This window comes from Condylura cristata, unplaced genomic scaffold (assembly GCF_000260355.1).
Source record: "Condylura cristata isolate star-nosed mole 26May11 unplaced genomic scaffold, ConCri1.0 scaffold00020, whole genome shotgun sequence".
Classification (NCBI taxonomy): Eukaryota; Metazoa; Chordata; class Mammalia; order Eulipotyphla; family Talpidae; genus Condylura; species Condylura cristata.
The window spans coordinates 22,364,254-22,385,344 of record NW_004567121.1 but is presented as its reverse complement, the minus strand read 5'-3'; positions in this window follow the sequence as shown (position 1 = coordinate 22,385,344).

Here is a 21,091-nt window from a genome sequence, read left to right as displayed (position 1 = left end):
TAGGAAACATCCTGTTGTGTTTGGTCAAAAATTGTGACAGTAAGAAAAGTTCAAAGAAAAGCTTTATGCAGGCTCATAAGGAAAGGCATTTTATAGAGGGGAAAAATTATGGATCTGTTAGCGGCAAATAGACCTCATGTAAAATCCCACTTTGTTACCCTTTGGCTTTGTGACTTGAGGAAAATTACTTAATCCCTCTAAACTTCAGTATACTCATTCTTAAAATGTAAGTATTGCAGATTATTTAAGAGTCTCATGAGGATTAAAAATAACATGATGTATCTAGTACTTGCCTGATAGTAAAAATTCAATAAGAGAGGGTTCTATCATTTGATTCTGATGATAGTGGTAATGTTTTACTCTCTGGGTTGACAAGTCTTTATCATAGGAAAGTAGAAAAAGTTTAATCCCAAGTCGTCATATTCAACATTTGTTACTAAAAAAATAAAAGAAGGAAAAGATAGTCATATTTAACTTAACATTTCAAACCAGAGGAGTAAGATTCAAGTAACTACCAATATAATACTTGCATGTCTACTTTGATAAAAGATCAACATAAACTGCCAAAATGAAATAAGGATAAAGATTCATGTCTGATAGCAGATTCTATGATCACATTGAAGATATTTGACTTTAAGCTATAAAACTGCTGTTTATTATTTGTCTATTACTTATCAGTTTGTAGGTTAGGTACTTTTTCATGCTTCTATGTCTTTATGCTCATACATCTTTACTTTAACCTCCATAATACATTTGTGAAATACATATTTCTGCTCCTGCTTCCCATATGCAAAACTGAAAGTGCTTTGAACCAAGAAAACAACAAAGTACAGGTGAAATGGCTGGAGGTCAGATACTATGGACAGTCCCATACTGGGAGAAAGATTGATCTGCATGAACCTATAGCCAGGGAAGCAACTTCGACAGAGGAATTCAGATGTCAGTGTTGAATCATATGCTGAGTCAGTCACCTGACCTCCTTCCTAGGTCAGGTTAAGACCTCTGTTGTTTGCTGCCATAGTACTCTAAGTCCACTTTACTTGGATTATTTGAAGCCATAAAATCATACTTTGTGCATACTTTCTCATATATTGGATTTTACATTCTGCATCTAGAGTATATATTAGGCTTTAGTGCATAGATGTTAGCAGGAAGCTGGGTAGATAGTGACATGAGTGTGGCTGATTGATTTTTTTCTTCACCTGCTACTCCCGCCCTTGTCGGAAGTGTGCTTTTCATGGACGAATCAAAATAAATCATTTCATAAGTATATGAGGACATCTTTCATCCTCCAGGAATCAACTGATAATAGCAAGAGAGTGGCTGTAAATACCCCATTCTAAGGCTACTTAGCTACTCCAAGGTCCCAAACAACCATCTGTGGTCTCCATACCAGACCTGTAAGTAATTATATGTACTGACTCTGATGATACTCATAGTTTTATGGCAGGGAAAATAGCTCAGTGACTTGAAAAATAGACACTTATTTTTTTCTCACTTATTTTTCTCACAGTGATGGCAGAGAGACTGTTCCACAAGTCATTGGGGAATCTAGTTTGACAAATCCTCTCTGAACAGAAGTCAGCCTGTGAGTTCAGGAGGAAAGGAAAACATATATGTGATCAGTGAGCTAGCTTTGCCACATTACCTGTTTAGAAAACCCCTCAAGTGTCTAATGTGACTTCTGTGGTTCTCTAAAGAAGTTTCTCCATAATTTGGCCCTTACTTTCTTAAATAGCTTTGCCCTATAGTGTATGTTTGGCCTTAAAACCGGTGCCAATGCAGGGACTTTATTTTCTGACTCAAATTTTTTTCTAGAGATTAATTCATTATTTATTCAGTGAAAACATGCATATTATTTAAATGTTATGTATTACACATATGACAGACACCCATATATAAATATACTATAGGTATACAATATATCATATATTTATATAAAGGTGTGTATATGTATGTATAGCATATACGTATCGGTAAATACTAGATGTGTGTTCTAGGCAGTTGATTCTGTGGGAGAGCAGAGAAAGAATTGCTGGATGACTCAGAACCACGTTTTAGTGTGAGATCATCACCCTAATCTCTGCAGAGGGCATAGAAGGAGGGGGCCTGACCAGTAAGTTTATACATCTTCATTGTCCTTTATAGAACTTTTCACGAACATCACATTGCTTTTCTAAACACACACACAAACATTTCAAATTTTGTTGATCTGTCAATCATTTACATAAATGCATAATTTTGGGAGTACAACTTCAGACCTTCCTATGTGCCTATGCTTCTGCCAGTGCCCAAGTATCAATTACCACATCATGTTCCTTCCTTATCCCTTCTAGTAACCAATATTTTTCAGCCTAAGAATTACTTTAGTTTTGTTTTGCCAGCCTGTTTTCATGAATACATTCTGAACAATTGTAAAACTAGCCAGAAACTGTCTTTTAGCTTCTGATTTATTTCAGTTAGTATAATCACCTCAAGACCCAAATGTTTTATTTCATCTTTTTAGATAGTTTAGTTTTCCTTTGAGCCCATGATTTCTTTATCCAGCTATCTGCTGATGGGCAGTTAGGTTGGTTCTGACTTGTCTATCATGAATAGTGCTGCAACAAACATAAAAATGGATGACTCTTTTCATATTAATATTTTCATATTCTTTAAATGCTAAGAAGTGGTATTACTAGCTCATATGGTATATCTATTTTGTTTTATTGAGGAATATTCATATCAATTTCCAAAGAGATTGCACCAGCTTATACTCACACAAACAATGGATGAATGTTCCCATTAGCTACATAAATATTTTCTTTGGGGAAGAGATATTTCAGAAATAATACATAAGAATATTTAGGAATACTCTGCCATTCACTAATAGAATAGGGGATGGAACAAGTTTTTTTCCCCTACCAGAAAGTGTGCTCTATATTTCCTTACTTCCTTTTTTTTTTTTAAAGATTTATTTATTTATTCATACAGAACTGGGGTACAGGCCAGAGATGCGGAGGGTGAGAGGATTCACCAGAGACAGAGCGGGAAGCAGAACAGGCAGATCGATGAAGTACACTGCTGAGGGGAGCAGCGGGCGGGTCAGGAGAGGTCTGCCGCGCCATGTGGTCACCTCCGGGGCAAGCGGGGATCGAACTCATGCGAAAGTGGCTTTACTTTCTCAGTGCAGTGCTTTAACCCGCTGCGCCACCAGGGAGGGCCTACTTCCTTTTTTTTTAAAATTAATGAGTTCACATCTTCATTATTTTAAAACTGTGTCTTATATGTTGATTTTTTTTTTTTTTTTGGTTAATAGCAATAGAAGAACCAAGAGGTCTGTGATGGATCTTCAATTAATTGTAGAATATTATAAAAGAGGTCAAAAGAATTCAGCTACTTTTGAATAAAATGTTCTTATAATTAAAAATCTGTTAGAAGAACAGTTCTAATTTTCCTTTATGTGTCTTGACAATTTGCCAGAAATTTAAAAGTCTTCTATCATTGCACATGGCTTCTGGACTTTAACAGTCCCTCAGCTCCTCAGTTAATTTTATGTCCTAGAACAAAATTACTTCTTTAAGTTTTCTTTCCTTTTTATGTCACCTAATTTAGTAAGATTTTAGAGGTAGTTATTCTGATTATCCTTTTCTTATTTAATTATGTGATCTACTGTAACAATAATGCTATTCTATAAGCAGTTTCTGAATAGAAAACTCTTTATGGGACTTATTTAGGCACTTTCCAGTTTTTTCCTTGTCTCTTTTGATCTCAAGGTTGTTGAAAAAATTATGTAGTGTTAATGGATATCAGAAGCAAGACCAGGAATTGAGCTTATTCTCTCTATTGGATTCAATTAGGAGAGCACATCCAATTACTACTCTTATTTGCTTAGAGGTTATCAGCTAGTGGTTAACAGTTTTTCCCAGGGCAGCATCCAAACTTGTGTGGTGCTATATTTCTGGCATTTCATTCCAGGCTAGATCTCTTTGAACTTTCTTCAAACAGGATGAGACTCAAAAGAAAACATCACACTTGCTCTGGAGTGCAAATTTGAATGTCAAACTCATAATTCTTGCAATTATACCTCTAATTTTGCCTGTGTGAGATTGAACAAAAAACCTGGCAGAAATAGAAACTATTGATACCATTAAAGTGGATATTGGAAAATTATGGTGGTATGACAAATATATAAGCCTGTGGATGTTGTTGTCACATTTCCTCAGGCCACATCCTGATTCATCCATTTTTGACTTGATTCTCACAAAAGCTACTCAGTTTCTCTAAACTTCTTTGTCCTCATCTGTAAATACAGTTAGTAACTGCTACTACCTCATCAAATTGGTAGGCCCACAGGAAGCACTCAGTGATAACTTCTCTCATTATGGTTGCTGACATAAAGTGTAGCCAATTATAATAATTTCCCTCATTATCTGTGGGTTTCTCTATGATGAATACAAATTGTTCTTTATATTTTTAGCAAGAAGTTAAGAAGAGCCAGGGACACTTGGATTTGAATTGAAAATCAATACCCATAAGATATTCAACACTGTATTTGATGGTGGTTCAAATCCCAGGGTTGCCACTATTAGCTCTTACCAACACTTGAATGAGCTAGTTAACCTCTCTGTGCCTGTTGCCTTATTCTTAAATGGGAGATAATTATAGGGCCAACCTTGTATAGTTATGAAAATTTAATTATTTGTTCTTAAAGACATGCCTGCCAGGGCTGGCTTCATGGACCTGTGACCTGGGGCAGTTCCACAGACCACTATACTCAACCATCTTTGTGCTTGTCTTTATGCTCTGCTGTTGCTGTCTTTAAAATTATTAATAGTGTCTTTATATTCCTAATACTTTTAAGCATGTATCTGAACAGAGGAGATGTTCACAATATCAATAAAGCCTGTCAGCTCAGTTTCTTGCTGCTGAGTTAGCACATCACATTTGTGAAGCCCCAGGAGCACAGAATTCCTGTGGGTCCAAAAGTGCAGGTCAGTGAGACTCAAAGCAAATGTGCAGTGTGCACAGTTATGACTGGCTAAGTGAGAGGGCTGACAACCCTGAGATACCATCCTGTCAAACCAAAACTTTCTTCGGAAGAAAGCGAGCAAAATGCCTTCCATGAAATACAGTGACTCTCAAAAATCCATGTTGCTCACTCCCCTGAATAAGTGAACTACTTATGCTGACATATGGCAGGTAAAATAGGAAGGAAGGGGAAGGACTGATAACTGTTTTTCCCCAATCAGTCCTTTCTGTTCATCATTAAGCTGAAGGTATGTGTATTCAGACAAGAAACAAAAACAGATCAATTATTTTTGTGCAGTGTTTCATTCATTTCAGTGAGAAAAAATATTTCCTCATGTATGACCTATGAGAAGCAAATGGTGTCATTTTGATGATTTTGCATATTGGATAAGTGAACCGTTTTCATGTAAAGCTGGCATCACACAATCTAAAGACAGACAAAGACTTCTTGTAAGTTTTTAAAGAAATGTATTTTTCTTAGAATACATTTAGTAGCAAAGGAAAAATTCTATGACAAGTAAAGAGCAACCATGAACAAAAACGTTGGTCTTTTTGTTTTAATTCTTCCTGTAACCCTTGTCTGTTGGTTTTTGAACAAAGAGCTCTCTGCGCTTTCATTTTTCACTGGGCCCTACAAATTCTGTAGCTGGATCCATTGCACCTCACAGGTATGATCTCTCTCTCCCCTCCCCTTTCAATACACAGACATTAGATAGGTAATAATCTCTCAAAAGATATGTAAGAATCAATGATAGTTACAAATTTTTATATTGAAATGTTGTATTCTTAAAAGGAAAATACCTTTTTTTCTCCTGGGAAGAAACATGACTCACTTATTATGTGAACCTGTCCCTGTGAATTTTACATTCTTCATGGGACAGAGATACCCATTACTTGTAAATTGCAAAGTTTTCTTCTACATGCCTACTCATTCCAAGTAGCCAGATGGGCGAGGTCCACAATGTACTGTTGGTTTGTTATTTTCACCCTTTCCTAGGTACCTTTCAGTGCTCCTGGAAAGAACTTTACAACTTTTCTCTTTCATACAGTATTACTTCTAACTCTACAACCCTTTTGAATCAGGCAGGGGAGAAGTTAAAAAATAATGTGTTTGGCTGACTAGTTACCAACAGCTCCTGGAAGAACTTCACCTGCTCAGCTCATCACAACCCAGGATCTGAAACCCCAGTTACACCGATTCAGAAAACAGACAGTGTCGGTTTCTCAGAGCTTTGTTGGGCATAGGCATGCTGATTCACATCAGCTAAATCCACAGGAGAATAGAGTATAGAATAGAGGAATGCCAGTGCTGTAATTTATAGGGAGAAATGTAACTTGCCAGTACACTACAACACTCTCCACATAGAAAACTTCGTGGGAAGCTGTATTACCAGGAGCTAGATGTGAGCATGGATCAAGAAGTGTTGGCTACATGACTCCTATGTTTAATAGCATCAGGCTCCAATAGTCTGATAGATTTGTCTCCATAATAAGGAGAATTGAATATGTTTTTGCATTATCTTCTCTTCCGAGGATGCTTTGTACTCCAGTGCTAGAAGCATACTGATAATTCATGCCTTCCTTTCTCTCTTACTCCTTGTTGACAGATTCATTTTCTGATGGACTTATTCTTTCTAGAGAGGTGTGATTTTTATCAATATCATAGCAGCCTGATTCTTTCCTTCTCTGCTTCTGCAGAAAAGGGAGTCCTTTTTCTTCCTTAAGGCACTTTTCATATATAAAGGATTTCCTATAACTTATGTCAGTTTTTATGGTTTAATTCTTAGGTTTTTAGGACTGCTTTGTTCTTACCCTGCTTCTGTTTTACAAAACAGAAAACAGGCTCTTAAAGAAAGAAAACTTGGTTTGAGGAAGCAACCCACATATTTACTTGCCTTCAGGGCTACTTTCTTTGCTTGCATGTAAATACAGCCTTCATCCTACTATGTCATACTAAGCTATATGTGTCTTCTTGCAATTGAAGCACTTAACTAAGTTTTAAGGTGATACCATGTTAATTTCCTCCCAAACTCCCTGATTTGACCTTCAAGTTACTGTACAGTCTGCTTCTCAGATCTCTTCCACTCATATCTTTTTAGTCACATTCACGTTCTGATTCAAGCATTTTACCTGTGCTTTTCCATCCTCTTGAAATGCTTTTCCCTGAGATATACCCTCTGTGTCCCCACTTTGCTTTATTCATAACTTCATTGTCACCCTCTCTCTCATTGCCACACTTTTCTTTTCCTTATAGTATTGATCATAATTTCAGCTTGATGTATCTATTTTATTTGTTTTTGGACTGACTCCTACTGAAATATGTTTCCTAAGAGCTTTGTTTAGATCATAGCTAGACCCTTAGTCATATGAGCAGTCTCTGCCATCTTGCACTTCCATGGAATGAAAAAGCATATGTAGAGCACTTAGCCTTAATTCTGGTCTCTATCAGATTAAAAAAAAATTTTAATGTGTCCTGAGTAATTATTCTGTGCAGAGAGGGTTGAAGGGAGCAATCAAACCAGGTCTAGAAGCTTGAGTTTTACTTATTTCTGTGGGAATGGGGATAAAAGATACTCTGTATCCATCTATACTATGTTCTATAGTACTCTGTATCCATCTATACTATGTTCTATAGTACTCAGTCTAGGTATTCTAGAAAGTAAGCGACTTGGGCCCCTGACCTGGTGGTGCAGCAGGTTGAAGCACAGCACTGCAAGCTAGTGCAAGTTCAATCTCCAGGCCCAGAGGTGACCAGCCTAGCGCGGCAGACCTCTCCTTGCTCACCCACTGCTCCCCTCAGCATTGTACTTCATTGGTCTGCCTGTTCTGCTCCCCACTCTGTCTCTGGTAAATCCTCTCACCACCCCTGCGCCTCTGGCCTGTACCCCAGTTCTGTATGCATAAATAAATAAATCTTAAAAGAAATTAAGCTACTTAGAGCAGAGACTTTTTCTGTCTAGTTTGATATATAGTTATTTTGATAAATGTAGTATATGTCATATTGCTATATTTAACACACATTTATGTATATTTTATACATTATATGTTGATATATAAATATATAGTAGATGAATAAACAAAGTAAACTGTCACAAAAATTATGAAAGGGAAGATTCTGATAAATAAGATGTTAACTATTCTGAGTAAATAAGGTAGAAGTAGATACACTTTTTGATTATACATATGAGTTAGCATTAAGTTTATCAGTGAGATTCAAATTTCATTTTTCTGTTTTTCTGTATAGAGGAAACATTGAAGTGATTATTGTATACACAGTTTAGAATGTGTTTCCAATTACCATAGTATAGTATAAGGTTCATTATAAAATGTTGATGTTAGCCTAGTTATCACATATTCATTAAAAAATAAAATAAAATCAGTAGTCAAAAATTCAGACAGTTTTAATAGTTTCCCAAATGACATTGTGAAACTTTGTCTTGTGAGGTTTTTAGTAGTAAAACTGAACCATTATATTACCTGAGGATAATTAAATATCATACATCTTTCTGACAGGAAACCCTCCTTGGGAAATACTTCATAAGAGAATGCTCCTGTGCAACAGGTGTTGGTGTTTCTCAGACCTCCATTAGTCAAATCTCTATCACAGCATTTAGGATTTTTGTCCATGAAAGGATTTTCCAGAACTATTTTCATGTGAGAACTCCCCCTAACCCCTCCTGCCCCATGTCATAGTTACAAGTACTGTCTCTTTGTTTTATCTTAATATCATTTCTTTCATTCTTTGGATTAATCATTTTAACTAAATATCCCATAAGCAAGTCAAAATAGATGAACTGAAAATTAATTTGGCATTAACTGTACCAGACTCGCCCCTCCCCCAGTCTCCAGCCAACGGATGTAGACCATCATCTAGAAATGTGGGCAATGCCTTAGGACAGTGGCTAGGAGCCTGAGTGGACACATCTGTTTATTTAATGTCTGTGAGAACTTGAGAAAAATTTAACCTCTCTTGTGTGAAAGGAGGATTACAACAGTATTTACCATGTTGGGCTGTTGTAGAATAAAACTCTTTGGGACATAGTGTTGATTTTGTTCCTTACTAAGTGTGCAATAATGCTGTTTTCATGTCTAATATTTACTGGTTCATTCATTGAGTAACCTTTATTGAATGCCTACCTGGAGAATGAAAATTAGCAATGCTGTTATCACTCAAGAACCTTTGTTCCAATTCCGATTACTTAATGAAAATCTTTAAAGCTTGGAGTTTTCCTTGTGTTCCAAGTTTGTGTCTGTGTTTTGCTCATGGCATCATTTATTAGAAATAACATGGCCTGAATTTTGTGCCTTCTTAACTCCTTTGCTCATCTCTTTTCCTTCTCGTTCATGTTCAGGGGGTTCGAAGTTTGTCAGCAAAAGCTTGGGATAGAGTTCCCTGAGGTCTGAAAAATGGGATCCTTCTAACATCTTTTATTATAATTCCATTCCATTAGTCACTTCATTTTCCCCCCAAACTACCTTTGCTTCAACCATTGTTTCCAAATTCTAGTCCTTAGACTGGAAGATGGCAAAAGGTATAACACACCTTAAAAAAAAAATTACTGTGAGAAGAGTCATACCCTGTTTCTGCTTTATCATATTAATCAGCCTAGTATCTTTCTGTGAAACAACAACAACAACAACAACAACAACAACAACAACAACAACAAAAAATGGAAAATCTCTTGAACTGGCAGCCAAGTACCCAGCAAAAAACTGAAGAAGGGGAGACTACATGGTGGTAGAATAGAGTCTCTGTTACGGGAGCATCTTGCCCCTTGCTGCATTCCTGGGTATAACACAGGGTTAAACAGTACTAACTACTCAATGCACATACATTAAACTTTACAGAAATAGTAAACCGCTGCATTAGTTATACTTTTATGGATTTCAATATTACATATTCACTTAATGTTGTGACCCCCACTTTATTATGAAGTAGATCTGACTGTCTCTAGACTGTTAGAGGAAGTAACAGCCAATTACCTAAGTCATTTCGCTGTTATGTAGCTGAAGAGAAACTTAGGTATTATGAGTCTAAATATGATTTTTTATTTTACCTCACCATAACCATACCATGGAAACAAGTGTCTTATTTTTCCTTAGGATATTCTTTTTCCACTTCTTACCAGCCATCCAGTTATCAAAGGGCATGATTCCAGCTCCTTGCCCTGGGGATGCTCAGCTCCAATGGCTATTCTAGCTCCGCTGCAAGGGAAGATTTGCCAGCTCTAAATACTTCTTTGTTTATCAATTTACCTGGCAGAGCATGAAATGTAACAAATGTTTAACTGTTTGGGGAGTAATTATTTCCTTTTAGATTCTGTACCTTAAAACTGACATATGGCAACACTTGGTTTTACAGTCACATTACAGCTAAAATAAAATGTTTATTAATCATGCCTGAAAAATTACAATTTCCCAAAACTAGTTGTATCAGAAAGCATGTTTAATTGTTAACAAAGCTCAGGCAGAGCCATAGTGTTAGATTGAAAGTTGTACTATTGAAGGGTTGGGTATCACTGAATTTTATTTGTTTTTCAAGTCAATGGCATTTGTAAGAATATTGTAAATCTTGGAATTTTATTGGACTTTTTAAAGATTGTAGTTCCCAGAAGTCCCAAATCTGAGATGTCTTTGGTAGAGTAATGGTGCATAGTCCATTTGAGTTGTGCATATGATGCTGACACAAGGAGTAATCAATTAAATTAGTCATTAACTTGGACAGTCAACTGACTGGGGACACCAAAAAGTGTCAGTACTACATTAGCTGGTGACGTGTGGGCCTCAAAAACAATCAAAAGAAAGAGAAAAGGTCGGATGTCCTTAATGGTCTATTCAAACTATTTTGGACCCAACTCTGTGGAATAGTCATGGTTTTGTCTTTTGGTTATTACTTTTAATTTTAATATTCACAGATTAACTCAGGAAGGTAAAGAATGCCATGAAAACACATTGGCCTAGATTCATTTGTAGTCTCCACATAGTTAGTTCGAAAACACCTTTTATACAAGATGCTATAAATATAAACTAGAGGAGATGAAAACATGGTTATCTTTCAATGAAATTCCTGTCCATTAATTCTGAATAGTAATCCTCTGCGATGGTTAATGATGTGCCTTACTGTTTCTATCCCATAGTATTCCCCCCCCCCACCCATAATTTAGTATTTGGCAAAACACTGGCCTGGATATTTCTATGATGGTATTTTTAAGGTGAGACTAGCATTTAAATCAGGAGATTGTCAGTGAAGGAGATTACCCTTCATGAGACAGATGAGTCTCATCCAATCAATTGAAGATTTAAATAGAAAAAAGTTGACCTGGAAGAAGAGAGAATTCTACCAGCATACAGCTTTTGGGCTAAGAAAATCCAACTGGAATCTTTGTTAAATAGTGTGCTATAAACTTAGGTCACTTTTGGTTTACAAAGGGTTTCTGCATGAATTTCATCACTTACTGTTTATTAAACCTTTGATGGAAAATTTGGACAAAGTAAAATTAACTCCATTGTATAGATTTGAAAAGTGGTATCCAGGGAGTTTATTGCTCATTCAGAATGATCTGTGCAGTGATGACACTGACTGTGGTACTCATTTATCCTTTTTATAATGCAGTCATCTTATGCAATATTGCTACATCTTTGGATATATAAGCCTATTCAGTCATGGCAGAAGTTACATATATATCTACGTCTCTATATATGGCACATATATGAGTGTTACATCAGAATAGTACATATATATATATATATACACGTGTGTGTGTGTGTGTGTGCGTGTTATATCAAAATAATGCATACTACAAAAGAAAGCTATAGACCACTTTAAGAAAAAAAATGTACAAATTATATAGTGGACTGTCATCTCAAGCTCAGAGGAAAAGCAAGCTATTTCCAATACCCAGTGGGACAGCCCTGGATACTTTCTTGTATTTGTTTATGCAGGAAGAGAGGTTATTTTTTCTGGTGCTTCAGCCTTATGCTGTTTGTTGGAAAGGGACAGAATCAAACACTGTAATGTTTTGAGGACATAGATATCATGGAAACTAAGCAATGTTTTATTAGAAATATAGATTATCATGCCTTTTCAGTTATTTACACAATTTAGCAAGATGTTGATCCTTAACACAGAAATTAGCACATTGGCACATTGGTCCCTCTTCTCTCCTATGAAAAAGTGAACAGATATATCGTGGCTGGTGAAATTCTGCCATGGGACAGCAAAGCAAGGTAAACGTGAATAATTTAAACACCATGAATTGTCCCATCAGAAACCGATTTTCCCTAATAGTATATATTCCCTAATGCCCTCCACTACAACCCTACATGAGGTTTTGACTATAGGTGGAACAGGCCTACCTTATTTTTATTGTACACTTCACTGATCTTTGCAAATACTGCATTTTTTTTTTTTTTTTGCAAATTGAAGGTTTGTGTAACCTTGTGACAAGTGTCTATTTGTGTCATTCTTCTAACAGCATGCTCCCACTTCATGTCTCTATCACATCCAACTGAAATATACATAATGTAATTTATGTACATTGCTTTTTAGACATCATTATACAGTAGCATTGTCTAAAAAAACAAAAACCTTACATTGTTCATATTTCCTGTATGTTGCACTGTAAACATACATTTGTATGCATTGAAAAAGCAGCAACTTCAGGTAACTTGCTTTATTGTGTTACTCCTTTATTGTATGAGCTGGAACTGAACCTGCCGAATCTCCAGATATGCCTGTGGTTCCTTTAGCTAAGGTATTTTAATGTGAGGGTAGGATTTGGAAGTCTGCCCCTTACCTGTTGAGCAGTTGTTGATTAGAGTAATCAAACAAAAAGGTATATAAAATATTAGGCTCACAATTTGAGGTTAAGTAATATTGTGCACTATACCTTAAAGCTGAGAAAACTCATATCTTAAATGATGATCAGGAGTTACAGTGTAGCTAACATTTGGCATTGCATTGATCAGGAGTTACAGTGTAGCTAACATTTGGGGACATGAGGTGACCCGAACTATGCTGGGGATTGTAGCAGCTGTGAGCATCAGTGCTTGATTCTTCTCTGCTTTGCCACATCTTTATTTAGAAAGGTTGCTGGAGAAAGAAAAGGAATTCAGTAGTTCACTGCTCCACATATGAATGGATATTCATGCCAGTTACTAAAATGCTCTTGCTGTAGTGGACTATTTATTTCACACCAAAGGGTAACCTGGAGAGTAGGTATGTTCAAAGTTAACCTTAGTAAGTCAGAATGGTTCCTAGTGATGTCCTGTTTGAAAGCCAGGGACAGTGGGAGCCCTGAAATGCCTTCCTCTAGAGTGTCCTTCATCTGAATAACTGAAAGGAATTTCCATGTTAGAGACCACTTAGATTCCATGGTTATTTGTTAGCAGCCTCCAATACCTACCATAAATGATATCTCTAAATCTGTTTGCATAATTAGGACTCTTTTTATAGCTAGGTAAAGTGGGCCATTTCTCTCCCTTTGTGATGCTGATAAGCCTCCCACTCAGCTGTTGCAGCTCCATTGTGAATGTACCTCCAAATGGATTTGATTTGAACACAACCTGTCACAGGCAGTTGTGGCAGGGTTATTAGGTGATAAGTGAATTCTTCCACTTCTGAAGAAGGACATTTATTGCAGTGGGAGGCATGAGACCTGGATTCTGCTTTTGCAAGCTGCATGGGGTCCATAGGATGATTCCTTTCTCTGACCTTCATTTCCTTGTCTGTAATTGAAGAAGTTGGTTTAATATTCTCTAGAATTACCTCCAGCTAAATGTCCTCATGGTTTGTTAGAGGCTTTCCCAGATGAGTGTTAACTCCTAGTGATAGAAGATGAGGTCTTTGTAAATAACTGAGTGCAAAAAAAAAAAAAAAACAAAAAAAACCAAAAACAAAAACAAAAACAAAACCCAAATTAAAAAGAATATGAGATTATGAAGTTGAGTTCAGAGATTAAGTGTTGGAGCAAACCAAATTTTCAGAGACACTGTCACCAACTTTATCGAATGTGTATATTTTGGTATTTTGCAGCTTATTTGTAAAATTGCCAAAGTACAAAGTAATAGTTCCTTCCCCATAATGCTATTGTGAATATTAAATTACATGTTGCATTTGAAGTGAGGAGGAAGTAGCCAAGATGAAGGTAGCACTAAATATTGCTTATTAAGAGAGGGAGAGAAAAAGATTGGGATGGAGATTAGTGAATGTTCAAAATGAACGGACACTTTAACCTTCATAGTTAGAAATGAAAACAATGAAGAAGAATTAATACAAGCCTTAAGCTGCAGGTGACTATTACTGAACCTCATTCAAAGTATGAGTGCACAAGTCAGTTGTCTAGTTCATCTGGAATATTTTAAGATGATTTTTCTTTAGACCAAAAGAAAACATGCTTTTTACTTGGAGGCATTAGGGTACATATAACTTATTTAAACTTACATATAACTTATTTAAACTTAAAAATGATCATAAGCCCAATAATTATTTCATTGAAAAATTATCTCCATGCAAAAATGGGTGTCCTTCGGTGTACTTAATAGTTGATAGTGCTTATCAACTTTACACTATTCAAACTGTAGAGTTACACCATTTTATTTTTAAAAGATTTATTTATGCATACAGAACTGGGGTACAGGCCAGAGGTGCAGGGTCGGTGAGAGGATTCACCAGAGACAGAGTGAGGAGCAGAACAGGCAGACTGATGAACTATGCTGCTGAGGGGAGCAGTAGGTGGGTCAGGAGAGGTCTGCTGTACCATGTAGGTCACCTCTGGGGTGGGGATTGAACTCATGCTGAAGTGGCTTTAGCTTCTAAGTGGTGTGCTTTAACCCCCTGAGCCAGCAGGGAGGGCTGAGTTATACCATATTTAATGATATCTCCATAGCTGAAACTTGGGTGAAGATAATTTTGGCTTAATTTTAAAAAATCCTCTAATAAATAATCCAGTAATATATACCACTTTAAATAGGTATTTAAGTGGCATATTTATAAATACATTTCTTGAAGTGGCATTTCTGTAGTTAGAGTAAATACAATTTTAAGTTGGATCAACATTTTCCAATTGACTATTACAGGGGTTATATGCATTTACCTTCATCCCCATACTCTCTCAGAAAGCTTGTCTTGATATATTCTTGCTAAAGTAATTTATAGAGCTTTCAGGTATTTGCTATTCTGAGGAGTTAAAAAATAACTCATAGTTTGTATTTCTGTTATTATGTGTAAATTTGTATGCAAGTTTTTATATGGATATCCTTTTAGTAAACTGTATTTAAATTCTGTTACGGTTCCTAAATGCTCATATGTATTTAATAAACTGGCCTTATATCTGTGGTGACTTGTAGATATTTTTATTTGGCCTTTTCCTTTGACTTTCCTTATTATATTTTGTGTGATCAAGATTTTGATACTTAAATAAACTTAGAAGTCTTTTAGGACTTTTGGATTTTGAGTCTTAATTAAAATAACCTTCCAACTCCAATGTAATCAAAATACTTCTCCATCAGTATATAACATATGTATGTATATACAAATACACACACATACACATATGCATTTCTAAATTTAACATTTATAACTATCAGAATATAAAAACTATCATATACTTTATAAATAGCATTCCATCACCTTACCCACTTGGCCACCTTGTCACGTAGCTACTTCATAAATAAATGAAACAAAAATCAGTTTTGTATATAAACATGTCTATTTTAACTATGCACATCAGTATTACATATATTAGTACTGTAGACCTCTATAAGTAAATATTTGTATGTGTACAGATAGTCATAAAATATAATTGGATACTTTTGAATAGCATGCATTAAATACTAGTTAAGGAGTTTTAGAAAAATTTAAATATGGACATAGAAAAATGTGGCATTAGCAAGCAGTGGAGTAGGAATTTTCAGCCTTCAGGTCACCACCTCCAGCACCAATTTCTACAACCACCCGAAGGTATTATCTTGGTGGGAAGCCTGAGAATCTATCAGAGATTTTCTAGCACACTTTGAGAACAAAAACATGAGAATAGGCCTTCACCCAGAGTAAGGCAGTGTCAATTAACTGCCTCCCTCCAGCAGACAGAGCCCCATGCTAAGAGAAGTGTTCTGGTCATATTTATTTATTCCATGGGGCAAAATGAACGTGCTGGAAGCTTCTGGCTTCACTGGACATGCTGGAGCCCCATTTATCTCACCCTTTCCAGAAAAATTGAGGTGATTAACATGACTGAAGGTCTGAAGCTGCTAGGAATGCAGCAAAGTGTGGGTTCCACAGAAACAAGGCGGAGAGGTAAATAATGGATAATATAGGCACATGGTAGGTGATGGACTCTATGGGAGAAAATGAATCCTTTGGCTTCTAGTTATAACTTAGACTGAAGTTGCCTAGTGTACATGTATACTGTGAATACCTATTGTCTCATCTTGTGCAGATGAATTTTATCAAATTTCCTTTTTTCCCCATGTGATTATGTCCACTTCCATTTCCAGCAAGACTAAGGGATGCATCAAATGTTGGCCAATCTGCTGCTCAGATTCCCTGAGACCCTCTATCAAACTGTTACATTTATTTGTGCTTAGTTTCATTTTTATTCTGTAATTCTGCAGTTCTTGTCATCCCTGATGGTTGAAAAATGGGTCCATAAGAATGTGTTATTGGCTGGTGAAATGATTTCATGTTCCATTTTATGTTTGACATCCCGCAGAGGTAAATACAGCTCTCCATAGGATAGGAGTCAGAGGAAGGAGGACAGAATCAGAGAGAGACTTAGAAGGGCACTTAGCTTTTAAGAAAGCACTGGACAGGCTGTTTCAACAGAGACTGAGATTCATAAGGGAGTTCCACACAGAAAAATTCAAAGAACCTGGAGGGGTGGACACATGTTAACACTGATGCTTCTTCAGGATGCAAGCTTTTTCTCCCCCAAGTACTCTAAAACACCTAGTGCATTTCATACTATGCTTCATGTCTGCACTGACAGTATTTCTTAATCCCCAGACCTTTTTCATTCCTTGGTCCAAGAAAGTATAACTAAATATTTTAAGAGTGGATTTATTCTTGAAGAAACTTCATGTTTTTATCCTCTTTAAATCCAAACTCCCTTGGGTGCCTTGCTCTTTGTTGACACTGAAAGCAAATGTGGGAGGATTCCATAGTTTCTCCAATTTCTCCATATAACAGATCAAAACAAGCAAAACAACAACAATGAAAACCCTCTGGATCACAGCTAGTCAAAGAACAATAATTACAATAAATGTATCCTTCAGGGAAACAACAACTTATTTCATTCTGAGCTACCTCTCTTTCTTCTGATGTGTTTTTTTTTTTTCCCTCCTATCTCTGTCTTTTGTTGGTCCTCATTTGTTTTTCCTCTGCAGTCTCTGGCTCCAGCAAGGCTCATGGAAGTCTTGGAGGATCAGTGGTTGGTAGGAAACATTTCCATTGGCTAATATACTCTTTAATGGACATGTTGCCTATTCTAGCCTAGTAGTTGCTAACAGCACATTCTCTTTGATCGGATGCTTTCACATGTTTATTCAAAACCCCACATCCTTAGAAAGGACCCATTTCTTAGGAAGGAAGGATGATCCTTGGGTTGTCCACTAACATTGAATGTTTTTGAGTGGAAACTCAAATTAGCCTAGGCTCCAACCGGAACAGTTGATACTCACAATGAGTACCCTTGGCCCATGTTATTTTGTTGATGGCGTCTGGGTTTAATCCCATTTCAACATCTTATTGTATTCGAATGGGGCAGGGATCTATCATAATGGTTAAAAATAAAGGCTTTGTGTTCAAGTCCTCGATCTACAAGTAGAATAGCTGTGCCACCTTGAACAACTTACTTCACTTCTCTCAGACCCTAGTTCTTTATTTGTAAAGTGAAATGATGCTAGTTCAGTGACTTGAAAAGAGGCTTCTATAATATGAATAGCACATGTGTACTCAACTAACACAATACATTACATCTTACCTATCATTTATTAGCAATCATGTGGTGCTGGATCTACCCCTTGCTATTGGGAAAAGCAGGTGGTTCAGTTCTAGAATCACCTATGTATATTCTGAAGCAATTTTGAAATCACTTTTCAAAAACACTCTAGCTGCTTACTTAAAAAGAGTTCCTTAGTGGCTGAGTCGGTTTATAGCTGAGGGGAGAAATCAAATGCTGTCCAAAAATGAACAACCATGTAAGAAAATAAATTTAGAGAAAAAAAAAAAAGAAGCAAATGATAAAACTTTCAAAAAAGTGTTCCTTATGTAATGGGTGTTTGCGATAGGTACACTATCTTTATGTATAATTTCTCATGCTATCTCTGCAATATCCCTGTAAGACAGGTTTAAAAAAAAAATAAAAGTATTCTCTACACAAACAGAGTGTTTGGTTATAGTGGGACAAAGGTTGTCAAAACAGGGTTAGACACAACCCAAGTCCCCACGTTTCCCAGTGCTTTTTAGGCTCCTCTGTCACAACATCATTTGTCAAATGAGCTCTGCATTACGGTGACAGGGATGTTATTCCCTGTGGCGACAGTTCAGTAGGAGGCTTTAAAAGAGAGAAAAGTTTTTTGTATGGTTTTCATCTGCACAGGTGGCCCTCCCAAGCCAGTGGGCAGGAGCGCCTCTGGCGACTTACAGGCCTGCTCTGCTCCATTAGGGCTGGTCTCTCCTTTTCTTCAGTCAGCACCGGCTTCTCGAGAAATCACCCCGTTGACATGCCATTAACAGAGCAGAACATGTTGACATCCAGCTGTTGCTTTCATTACCAATTTGTTTTAATTGGTCTCACACTGTTTTCCTCTCACTTTTTTGTACTATGTTGGTTTAAGTCTGTTTGCAGTCAGCCTGGCTTGGGCTGTAAACCTTTTACGAGGGGAACTTGCTGATGTGTGGAAAGTCACAGGCAGCTGGCTGGGTCTGGCTGGCAAATCTGGAACATTCCAGCCCTGACCTTAACCATTCAGTAATTTGGTTTGCTCTGTCTCTTATTTAAAATTGCCATCTCTAAAATGTTAGTAAAGACCATTGCTCTGGCCAAAACTCTAAAATAACGTTTTCTTAATGCACAAATATCATTGTTAAGTTGAACGTTGGAATGATGTTAAGGGGATTCTTTGGTGATTATTACTGTTGGAAACAGTTTTTCAATGACTATGAGTAGGACTTTCTGCTTTAATCTGTGTAGCTAATTAGCAATTGAGCAGTGGCCCAGTATGGGAAATGCCCTTGGTAGAGGACAGAAGTCTGTGGTGGTGGTCTGTGGTCCAGACATTTGGGCCTCAGTCAAGAATGCAAAGTGAGTGCAAAGTGACCAAGAGGGAGGCAGCAGCTCTTGCTGCAGACTGCTGTCTTTGATTGTAAAAGCTGGTGGTAATGAGTAGTTAATGAGTGGAATGAGTAGTTAAGATACGGTTCGATTTCTCTACGAAAAACATAAGATTGAACTTATTCATATTCCATAGCTTAGCTTAGATTCTCAGTTATACTCAATTTGAGACTTTACAAGGTAAAAAAGAAATACACACACACACACATGCACACATACAGAGTGCCAAAATAGGAGTCAGTGTCATTTAGGAACTAGTCATATACTTGTATGTTTAACCAATACTTACCAAATATCTACCGTCTTTTAACTAATATTGTATTTTAGGATTATATAGAAATGAGGCCATTACCATCAAGAAAATTATAATTCATTAAGAGAGATAAACTATTGTGAGTGATTTTAATATAGGGTGGAGTCTGGTGTCACAAAGGTAAAAAAAAATTATGTTACAGAAATAAGAGATTTCTTCTTCTAGAGGAATATTTTAAGTACAAACCACAATTTTTCTAATAAGATAAAAATAGGTTTTATTTTGTTAGGTGCAAATTATATCAGCTCCAATTGTATTCATATTCACTAAATAAATATTCTGTTTCAACTCTAACAAAAGCAAGAGTTCTATTTGGAAAAAAAATCAAAAAGTATGTGATTAGTTCTCTTTGTACACAAAATTGGATTCTTGTAGATGACACAAAATTTTCTTATATGTTCTGCCTTGAAGGGTCAATACTGGACCATGGGATGTTTAGTGAGTTGATGAGAATATTGAAATGTGAAGTGAATGCCTCCCTGAAAGGTATATATATATATGTGAGAAATTAAAATTTTTGAATTATTTCTTTGGTGACTCAAAAACTGATCTATGTATTATCTTTGCCACTGAGTTGGAAGGTGGCCAAGGTCCTACACAAGCTGCAACACTACCATACTGTATTTTACTGTATAACATATATCTAAGAGTTGAGATTTTGTTCTTTTTTTGATGGTGACCTTTTACAGAAAACACATATAGAAAATGATAGACAGTCCTAACACAAACTATGCAACTATGGCTCTGCTTGTGTTGCAAAGTAATGTTCATTCATAAGCACTATTGCTTTTGTGCTATGTTCTACATACTCACCCAGCTTCACTGCAGAAAATAAGAATTTTTCTAGCTCAAGGTTAAGGGACAGAAGGGAAGACAAAAGATATGACTTGCATTGATGAATGTTGTCTTTTATAAAAGTCTGAAAGCCTTACTTGCATTGTGAAGATGTAGACGAAAGCATGTGGTAATGTACAGCTGAAAGCATTGTAATTATAAATCTCCTAAATTTGCTTGAAAAGTAATCAGTACCTTAGAGACTCTAACTTCTCTATAAAACAGTAGATTGTGACTAGGTGATTATTCCTAACTTAGCTAATGTGCCCATAAGTAACAAGGATAGTAAAGCCAATGCTATCTGACACATTTGGACATTGTTAAGTTGAATATCAAATTTGAGTGAAAACTTCAACAACCTTCATGGAAGACTAGGAGCATCTCCTTAGTACTCTATCTTTTTCCCCCAGCAGGATAAAGTTTTATAAATGTGACCTCACTACTATATAAAAAGTCATACTAATTAAGAGAATTTGGTAATGCTGATGAAATACTGGGACTGTGCACGATATACCCACAGGAGCTGAGCCACCTCCAGTGTATACTGTGAAATATTTTTAAAGTTGAATTGCTCTGGGGCTCATTATCAATGGGTTTTCAT